The sequence below is a fragment of the Camellia sinensis genome, chromosome 14 (assembly GCF_055761805.1).
Source record: "Camellia sinensis isolate YWXY chromosome 14, ASM5576180v1, whole genome shotgun sequence".
NCBI lineage: Eukaryota > Viridiplantae > Streptophyta > Magnoliopsida > Ericales > Theaceae > Camellia > Camellia sinensis.
In genome coordinates this window covers 8,055,375-8,065,960 of record NC_138974.1, presented here as the reverse complement: position 1 = coordinate 8,065,960, position 10,586 = coordinate 8,055,375, and the positions used below count along the sequence as shown (strand labels likewise).

At 40.8% G+C, this 10,586-nt stretch overlaps 1 pseudogene across 1 annotated transcript; it reads right to left on the bottom strand.

The window, feature by feature from the left end:
* Positions 1-408: 408 nt before the first annotated feature.
* Positions 409-10,377, bottom strand: LOC114278637 (DEAD-box ATP-dependent RNA helicase 41-like; annotated as a pseudogene). The gene is made up of 3 exons (XR_014350667.1): positions 10,111-10,377; positions 9,361-10,016; positions 409-2,321 (listed from the first exon to the last, which is right to left on the bottom strand). The product of XR_014350667.1 is annotated as a DEAD-box ATP-dependent RNA helicase 41-like (transcript).
* Between the last annotated feature and the right edge of the window lie 209 nt (positions 10,378-10,586).

Below are 10,586 nucleotides of genomic sequence, written 5' to 3'. Positions count from 1 at the left end.
AAGCAATGTTGATTATATCATAATTGACTAGCATAAGTCATATCAACAACAAAGAAATCAACTCTGTTGATGATAAGCCAGCATTGAGTGACACTGGCCTCAACTTCAGCATACTTGCAAATTAACCCAGCAACCAAAAGAAGTAAAGCCAATCATTTTGTCCCTCATCCACAGTGGACAACCATTGTGGTGTCAGAAGTTCTGTGTGGTTTTCCAAGTTCATACTTCTCTTTATGGTCCCCTATGTCTAATAACATTCACAACGCAAAACTTATATGTTAGCCAACATACCTAAAATAGTTGTTCTTCCATGGAACCGTGCCAAACATGTTGTAAGCCACAATTTCAGTGTAGACTGACCTGAAATGCTAAACATGCCAAACATGTTGTACTGAAGTCTTTGCCCAATCCATAGTTTGGCTTTCAACAGATTGACCTGAATGCTAACTTAGTAGTGGTGTAGAAATTACATATGGGAAAAAGAACCAAGAAAGAATAATTGAAAGATTCTAGAAAAATGAGAATTCTTTTATTTGAGTCCAAATCAGCATCTCATAGTCCATAAAAAATTGATGCATATATCATAAGTTGCAAGAAGTTTGGGTGAGATTCAATATGGTACAAAAGATGTAAAGTAACACTCGGACAATCAAATAAACATAAGTTTCAAAAGAAAAATGTTGAAATGATTTCTATCAGATTATTAAGAGGTACAGGATTTCAAAGTGTTAACCAAGTGTTTCTGATCGAAGGCCTGTATGAACCTTGATGCTCCCTTCAATGACACAATGTGCAGAAATTCTCTCCATACTGATTCTGCTTTTTTCAAGCACAAGTAGAATCCACAGAGCTTAAAACGTGGTCCTTCTGCTGTAATAAGAAATTCTAGTCATAGACACAAATGCAATGATACATCACTGTCACAAATTATAATTCTTCAAGCTCATTACCAACTGATCAGAACATAAGTAGATGACTCTGAGGGTGACTGTGCTGCTCAGATAAAGTTCGTCTGTCAAAGGTGGCAGGCGTACCACTGAGTAGCATAAAGAACAAATGTTTCTTCTTCTTCTTCTTTTTAACAGTTCAAAGTGTAGTATCACATTGACACATTCCAATAGTGATTGTAGCATAGCAGTAGATGGTATGCCAAGTTCAAAAATATTGGATAACCATAAAAATTTAACAGAGTCACCAATCTTCACAATGGAGGCAATATGATTAGCCAATGTCTCGTGATCAGTGACAATAACCTTAAACAGTACATGGGGTGTCTGATTTAAGGAGAGAGCAACCAAAGAATGGCCAATAAACCTCGTTAAACCACATCTTCCATTCTTGTTTCTGAGAAAGATCTCCATTCTCCAATGACTGTAAACAGCCCCTGAAACTTTAGAAACTGTGCTTCCTTTTCTTCTGGCCCTTGCCAACAGAAAAGGTACCCATCGTGTGCAAACTAATAAGCTCCCTGGGAATATGAGCTCCAGATGATTTCAAAATATCAACCACCCCTGGAAAAATTTTCTTATTCTCTTCATTTACAAAGACGATTGCTGTACCCTCCTCCCCCAGCCTCAATGCCCTTCCAATCTGGTGAACATACTCCTTAATAGAATTTGGCATGTCAAAGACTATAACCTGTCTCACACCCAAGAGATCAACTCCTCTGCCCAAAACCCCCGTGGCCACAATCACAGGAACCTCTCCATCCAGAAAAGACCTTAGAATTTCTCTCCTCTCCTTCATGGGCTTTTCTCCATGGATTGATATAGATTTCACTCCAGTGGTGACTGTTACTGCTTGAGAAAGGAGATCTGCACCAAGTCTAGAACCCACAAATACCACCACTGGTGGCATAAAGTGCTGGTTGCTCATCAATATGTCAAAAAGTTTTTCCTTTTTTTTGCTTTGATTCAACCCAAATGGTCAGTTTTTGGCTTGTTTGGCCTCCCAACAGATATAGCAATTATATCTTTCACCATTGAGCTGGCCATCTTCTCGACTTCTTTTGGAATTGTGGCAGAATACATCAAGACTTGAGGTCGTGACAGAGCCCTAAAAATCTGCATTACCTGCTCATGGAAACCCCTCTGGAGCATACAGTCCACTTCATCCAGAACAAGAATTGAAACACCATCTAATTCTATGTCATACTTTGTTGGCAGATCAATAAGCCTGCCCGGAGTTCCTATAATCACTCCCACTCCTTGCTGGATGCAGTGAAGTTGTCCAGCCACGAGGTCCCCGCCAACTACAAGTGCAGTTTTAAATGGCAAACCCTTTCCTAGCAACTTAGCCTGCTCCTCCACTTGTATGTACAGCTTCTTGTGATTAAAGACACCCAGAAAATGATCGACAAGCAATCACACATACAAATGAGACACAAATATTTACGTGATTCAGCCCAACGCCTACATCCACGGGAGAAAGAGAGAAAGCTTCACTATGAACAAAACAAATACAAAACAGAGGAGGAGTTTCACTTTCTCAACTCAACTCACAACTCATACACTTCTCACAACTCTCTCTTTTCTTCACTCTTGATCTCTCTCTATCAACTTAGCTCACATCTCCCCTATTCATACACAAATGGGAGAGCTTGCCTACTAACAACCAACCACCAAAAGTAAATGGTAAGCCATCAATACAGCCACCCTACAAGAGAATAGCTCGGCTGAATGTCTTCACAAAATCTCTAGCCTAAAATCTTGCAGCAACTACATTTGACTTCCCTGGCCTACTTCACATGGTGTGGAATGCTCAACAATTCTCTCCCTCCGCACCTATGAGGAGTATGATCCTTACTGGAAGTCCATCCCAGCAATGTCCTTGCATACTTTGAGTTTGTCTCTCGAGACCACCTTTGTAAGCATGTCGGCTGGATTCTTTTCTGTGTGGATCTTGATCACTGTTTCTCCATCACTTCGCGTATCCAATGATACCAAACATCAATGTGCTTCGTACGAGAATGATACATAGAATTTTTGCTTAGGTCTATGGCACTTTGGCTATCACAATGTACCGTGAACTTTTCCTGCTCTAGTCCAAGTTCTTGGAGAAACCGCTTCAACCACAGCACCTCTTTCCCGGCTTTCGCTGTGGCAATATACTCTGCCTCGGTTGTGGGTAAAGCAACACACTTCTGCAGCACACTTCTGCAGCTTGGACTGCCAAGACACATTTCCCCTTGCGAAAGTGAACATAAATCTTGATGTAGATTTCCTACCATCAAGATCGCCTACCATATCTGAATCAATATAGCCTTCCAAGATTGGTTTTGCTCCTCCAAAGCACAAACACATTTTTGATGTACCCCTAAGGTACCTCAGAATCCACTTGACTGCTTCCCAATACTCTTTCCTTTGATTGGAAAGAAATCTGCTCACAACTCCAACATCATGAGCAATATCTGGTCACATGGACACCATTGCATACATCAAACTCCCTACGGCGGATGAGTAGGGAATTGCCTCCATCTCTTCTCTTTCTTTTGTAGATGAGGGACAAGAACTCTTGCTTAGCTTGAAATGATTAGCCAGCGGAATACTGATTGGCTTGGCATCTTTTATGTTGAACTTTTCAAGCACCCATTCAATATACTTTTCCTGTGACAACCACAACTTCTTGGCTTCCCTATCACGTATAATTTTCATACCCAAAATTTGTTGGACAGGGCCTAGGTCTTTTATGTCGAAGGACTGTGATAACTCCTTCTTCAGTGATCTGATTGCTGTGGCATCCTGTCCAACAATTAGCATCTTATCAACATAGAGCAGGAGTATGATGAAGTTTCCACCGGGAAATTTCTTGGCATATACACACTGGTCTGCAACAGTTCTCTTGTACTCATGACCTACCATGAATGAGTCAAACTTCTTGTACCACTATCTCGGCGGTTGTTTGAGGCCGTAGAGACTCTTCTTTAATCTGCAGACTAAGTTTTCTTTCCCTTTTACTTCAAAACCTTCTGGTTGCTCCATGTAAATTTCTTCCTCCAAATTACCATGGAGAAATGCCATCTTCACATCCATTTGTTCAAGTTCCAAATTCAAACTGGCCGTTAGTCCCAAAACTACTCGAATAGATGTCATTTTCACAACTGGCGAGAAGATTTCATCAAAATCAATACCTTTCTTCTGCCCAAAACCTTTGACAACCAATTGAGCCTTATACTTGACCAGTTTTCCGCTCCCATCTTTCTTCAACTTGAACAGCCATTTGTTCTTCAGTGTTTTTTGACCCTGGGGAAGTTTTACCAAATCATAAGTCGGATTTTTCTACAAGGACTGCATCTCTTCTTGCATAGCTTGCTGCCAGTTACTCTTCTCCTTATGATTCTGAGCTTCTTGAAAACTTTCTGGCTCTTCCTTATCAACAAGCAAAATATACTCAGAAGTAGGGTATTTTGACGACGGCTTAGGCTTTCTTGTTGATCTTCGTAACTGTGGACCAACGGCCTCTGGTGGAGAGGGTTGTGGCTCCCCTTGCTTAACACCCTCTACTTCTGGATCTTCTTCTTCTGGAAATCCCTCTTGCAACTTTACCTCATTGGCTGCATGATGCGGTAGCTCTTTTTCATCAGTGACATGCTGTTATGGTGCAGGATTCGGAACAAATTCTAAAACATCATCAACTTTGGATTTGACTGGTTGCCCAAAGTCTTCTAAGGTCTGGCCTTCTTGAAACACCACATCTCAACTTCGAATGACCTTCTTGTTTTTTCAGATCCCACAATTTGTATCCAAATTCTTCATTTCCATAGCCAATAAAAATGCATGGAGTAGCTTTATCAACCAGCTTCTGCCTGTGCTCCTTGGATACATATGCAAATGCTTTACACCTGAACACTCTCAAATGAAAGTAAGAAATCTCCCTTCCAGACCATACCTTTTCTAGAATCTCAAAGTTCAGTGGAACTGATGGTGATCTGTTGATCAAATAGCAAACAACACAAACAACTTCTTCCTGAAATGACATTGGCAGCTTTGTCATTTTGAGCATACATGTGACCTTCTCCACAATGGTCCAATTCATTCTCTCGGCTACACCATTGTGTTGTGGGATTCCAGAAATAGTCTTCTCATGCCAGACGCCATGAGTAGCACAGTAGGCTTCAAACTCCTTTGACGTGTACTCGCCTCTATTGTCTATTTGGAGACACTTCAGCTTCTTTCCAGTCTCCCTTTCCACCATAGCATGGAATGTCTAAAAATACTGGAACAAGTCATCTTTGGTCTTTAGGACATAAACCCATACATTCTGTGATGCATCATCAATAAACATCAAGAAGTATTTTTTGCCACCTAAAGATTCCACTCCTATGGGACCTCATACATCAGAGTATACTCTGCTCAACAACTCTGATTGTCTTCTGGATGATGAGTGGAAAGCGACAAGTAGTTGTCACCAGGGTTCAATTTCGCATCGTAGGCAAAGGGAATAAGAGATTTCTTCGCCAAAATTTGCAACCCTTTCTCACTCATGTGACCCAGCCTTTTGTGTCACAAATTTGGTGATGCCTCATCTTCTGTTGCGTTGAGGCTATCTAAAATCACATTCACATGAGTCTTGTACAACGTACTAGTTGCTTGTCCTTTGGCTTCCACCAGAGATCCCTTCTTCAATTTCCACATGCCTTTGCTGAAGTAGTTCTCATAGCCTTGTCGATCTAAGGCTATCCCTGAAATAAGATTCAGGCGTAAATCAGGAACATGCCTGACATCTTTCAATACCATTGTGCACCCAACTTTGGTTTGGATGCGAACATCACCGATTCCCACAATCTTCAAAAAACTGGAGTTACCCATCTTCATTGTACCAAAATCACCAGCTTAGTATATACTGAAGAACTCCTTCTGGGGTGTAGTGTGGTAGGAAGCTGCTATATCTACCACCAACTCAGTGTTGTTGTCTGACATATGGAGGCATTCTTCTTCAACAGAGAATAATGCAATATCCTCTAAGACAGTAACTGCAGTGTTCCCATCTTTGGTCTTTGGCTGTCTATTGCCTTGTTTTTGTTCTCCTTTCAAGGCATAGCAATATTTCTTTATGTGACCCTCCTGGCCACAATGGTAACACTTGAACCTTGGCCGGCTCGTACCTTCTCTGGACTTCTTTCTGTCGTGAGATCTTCCTCTGCTGCATCCTCTACTTTTGCTTCTTCCCCTGCTTCTGCCTCTACCTCTACCTTTATTTTCTGTGACGAGGGCATGAGGCTGATCTCCACCCATGTCTTTTTTTCTTGCCTCTTCACTAAATAAAACATCTGTGACTATGTTCGTGGTTAGTCTTCCTTCAAGTGCAGAGTTGTTGAGGGACACCACTAACGTCTCTTAACTATCTGGCAAGGAGCTGAGCAGCAATAGGGCCTGCATCTCATCATCCAACACTATTTTGACAGTTGCTAGTTGGTTCAGTAGATTTTGGAACTCACTGGTGTGTTATGCAACAGAGACACCACTTTTCAGCTTCAAATTTACAAGCCTTCTCATTAGGAGGGCTTTATTCCGAGCAGTCTTCAACTGGTACATGCCTTCTAATTTTGTCCAAAGAGCATAGGCATCAGTCTCTTGGGCGATATGGTGGAAGACACTATGATCGATCCATTATCTGATCTAACCAATGGTCTTTCGATTCTTCCGCTTCCAATCTTCATCCTTCTCCCTAGCTTGTTTAACTCTATTAAGCTCAATGGGGTCAAACAAATCTCGGCAGTACAGGACATCATCCATTCTGAGATTCTAAATTGCATAGTTGAAAGCATTCAGCTTGATCATGGATTCCGAAATTGACATTGATTTCTCCATTAATAATTGTCTCTATAGAAAATGATCTCTGTCTGAAAAAATAGACTTCGTCGTTGAGTCCAGACTGGTCAAATTAGCTGGAAAAGCACTTCGGATTGCCAAAATAAGAATTGCAAATTTTCAAAATCTGATTTGCAAAATCTGACTATACGGATGTGTCAGAAATATTCCAAATAGTTAGAAAGCACTATTGGATCGTTAAAAATAGACTTCAAATGGCTTAGATCTAACCAAAATAGTTTAACAGCTCAGATCGACAGAATCTGGAGCTGTTAAGAAGCACCAGATAATTCCTCTGGTTCAGTTGGCATCAGGCTGACGTCAATGGCGGCATGGCTTGGCTGGCGGCACGGCTAGGTCAGCGGCTCGGTCAACAGCTTGGTTAACGTGGCTCGGCTTTGGTTAACGACTCAACCAGTGACTTGGTCAGTGGGTCAGAGCACAGGTCAGAGTGGGCAGCCCGATGACGTTAGCTGTTGTCGTTAGGAAGTCTTCTTCCCTGGTTTCGCGCGTAAAGTGTATGTGGCCAATCGCTAGCGCGTGGAAACGGCTTCAGTGGTGCGTGTGGTGCATGCGGCCTCTTTTGGCATCCTTTTTTACGCAGTTTTTTCCTGTGTACTTGTCTCGTCGAGTGCTTTAACCTGGTGTGAACAAAAGAGGATTTCGACCACTTTGATTTCTAGGCAATTTTGAAAAACACACCCTGTTTTCTCTGAAAAATAAACTAATGAGGCTCTGATATCACTTGTTGTGATTAAAGACACCCAAAAAATGATCAACAATAGAGCTTAGGCTGTCGTCAAAATACCGTGCTTCTGAGTATATTTTGCTTACTGATAAGGGAGAGCCATGAAGTTTTCAAGAAGCTCAGAATCATAAGAAGAAGAGTAGCTAGCAACAAACTATGCAAGAAGAGATGCAGTCTTTGCAGAAAAATCAAACTTATGATTTGGTAAAACTTCCCCAGGGTTGAAAAGCACTGAAGAACAAATGGGTGTTCAAGTTGAAGAAAGATGGCAGCAGAAAGCTAGTCAAGTATAAGGCTTGATTGGTTGTCAAAGGTTTTGGGTAAAAGAAATGTATTAATTTTGATGAAATCTTCTCTCTAGTTGTGAAAATGACATCCATTCGAGTAGTTTTGAGAGCACGGGTCAGCCCGATGACGTCAGTAAGATGACGTTAGCTGTTGTCGTTAGGTCATCTTCTTCCCTGGTTTAGCGCGTGTGGCCAGTCGCTGGTGCGTGGAAACGACGTCAGTGGTGCGTGCGGCTCATGTGACCTCTTCCGCCATTCTTTTTTGACGCAATTTTTTCCTGTGTGCTCATCTCGTCGAGTGCTTTAACCTGGTGTGATCAAAAGTGGATTTCAACCATTTTGATTTTGGGGCGATTTTGAAAAACACACCCTGTTTTTCCAAAAAATTGACTAACGAGGCTCTGATACCACTTGTTGTGATTAAAGACACCTAGAAAATGATCAACAAGAGAGCCTAAGCCGTCGTCAAAATACCCTGCTTCTGAGTATATTTTGCTTACTGATGAGGAAGAGCCGGGAAATTTTCAAGAAACTCAGAATCATAAGGAGAAGAGTAGCTGGCAGCAAGCTATGCAAAAAGAGATGCAGTACTTGTAGAAAAATTAGACTTATGATTTGGTAAGACTTCCCTAGGGTTGAAAAGCACTGAAGAACAAATGGATGTTCAAGTTGAAGAAAGATGGTAGCGAAAAGCTAGTCAAGTATAAGGCTCGATTGGTTGTCAAAGGTTTTGGGCGAAAGAAAGGTATTAATTTTGGTGAAATCTTCTCGCCAGTTGTGAAAATGACATCCATTCGAGTAGTTTTGGGACTAACGGCCAGTTTAAATTTGGAACTTGAACAAATAGATGTGAAATCGGAATTTCTCCATGGTAATTTGAAGGAAGAAATTTACATAGAGCAACCAGAAGGTTTTGAAGTAAAAGGGAAAGAAAACTTAGTCTGCAGATTGAAAGAAAACTTACCGTGAACTTTTCCTGCTCTAGTCCAAGTTTTTGAAGAAACCGGTTCAACTACAACATCTCTTTCCCAGCTTCTGCTGTGACAATATACTCTGCCTTGGTTGTGAATAAAGCAACACACATTCCACACCATGTGAAGTAGGCCATGGAAGTCAAATGTAGCTTCTGCAAGATTTTGGGCTAGAGATTTTGTGGAGACATTTAGCCAAGCTATCCCCTTGTAGGGTGGCTGTATTGATGGCTTACCATTTATTTTTGGTGGTTGGTTGTTAGTAGGCAACCTCTCTCGTTTGTGTATAAATAGGGAGATATGTGAATTAAGTTGATAGAGAGAGATCAAGAGTGAAGAAAAGAGACAGTTGTGAGAAGTGTATGAGCTGTAAGTTGAGTTGAGAGAGCGAGACTCCTCCTCTGTTTTGTATTTGTTTTGTTTATAGTGAAACTTTCTCTCTTTCTCAAATGGATGTAGGCATTGGGCCAAATCACGTAAATATTTGTGTCTCATTGTGTGTGTGATTGCTTGTTGATCGTTTCTTGGTTGTCTTTAATCACAACAAGCTCTCCAGTTGGTGTAAGAATCATTGATAATGGTTTTTTCTGATTTGAGAGCTTCTCACGATCAAAATTTGCACAATAGGAAATTACAAGAACCAAAAATGAAGCAGTTTTCCCTGAACCAGTGTCGGCTGAAACAAGCAGGTTTTTGCCAACCAAAGCAGCCAGTATTGCTTGCATCTGGACAGGGGTTGGCATTTCATATCCAGTAGCTTCTATATTTTGGAGGAGCTTATGAGGAAGATTACAAGAAGCGAATGACAGGATGGGTGTTGGAACGAAGTTTCCCCTGACATTAATTTTGAGTTTCCTTCTTAGCAATTCACTTGGATGATTAGTTAGAAATTGAGATTCTGATTCTGATTCTGATTCTGATTTTGATTTTGATTTTTTATCAGAATCTCTTACATAAAAGCACTCATCACTGGTAGTGGTAGTGGGTAGTAGTCTTGTAGGATGCAGGAGACCAACTGGCAACCGTGAATTGGCAATCCTGCATAGAAGAGTTTGTTTACATTCAAGGATGAATATATCATCAGTCTCGTCGCATATATACTCGCTATAGTGGCCACATACAACACAATGCGGCTCCCCTGGAAGAGCTTCTCTTTGTTCCCAACTCCTTTTGTTTATATCATTTACTGCATCATAAGAGACTAAAACAAAATATTATATAAGCTAAGTGGAACAGTCAAAATATAAGAAAAATAATAGTCAAAAAAGAAATGAACAAAATGCAAGCATTGGTACCTGGTTCTTCTTCTTCATTACCATTTGCTGTCACAGCTGAACTTTTAGATCGAATACCCTTGTCTCCTCCTCCTCCTCCATCTTCCATCATCTGAAAATTTGACATAAATTCAACCAATTGAATTTGAAGAGAGAGAGAGCATTCACAAGAGCTTTACAATCGATTTAACACAAGTTCAATTGGCCTACAGTACTCTTGACTCTCAATTCAATATACACAATAATCATGAACAAATAATAAACCTAAACCTGAAGATAATCTGAGAGGAGCATAATATATAACATACATTTATGTATATATGTATGGATAGAGACCTGCCTGCCTGCCCTGGGTAGCTTCGACTTTGAATTGAATTGAGTGTGTGTGTGTATGTGTGTGTGTGTGTGTGTGTGTGAGAGAGAGAGAGTGTGTAACGCCCTCAAAACAATAGATAAAACCCATCTCATTAGACATGCATTGATATAAAATAAACTAA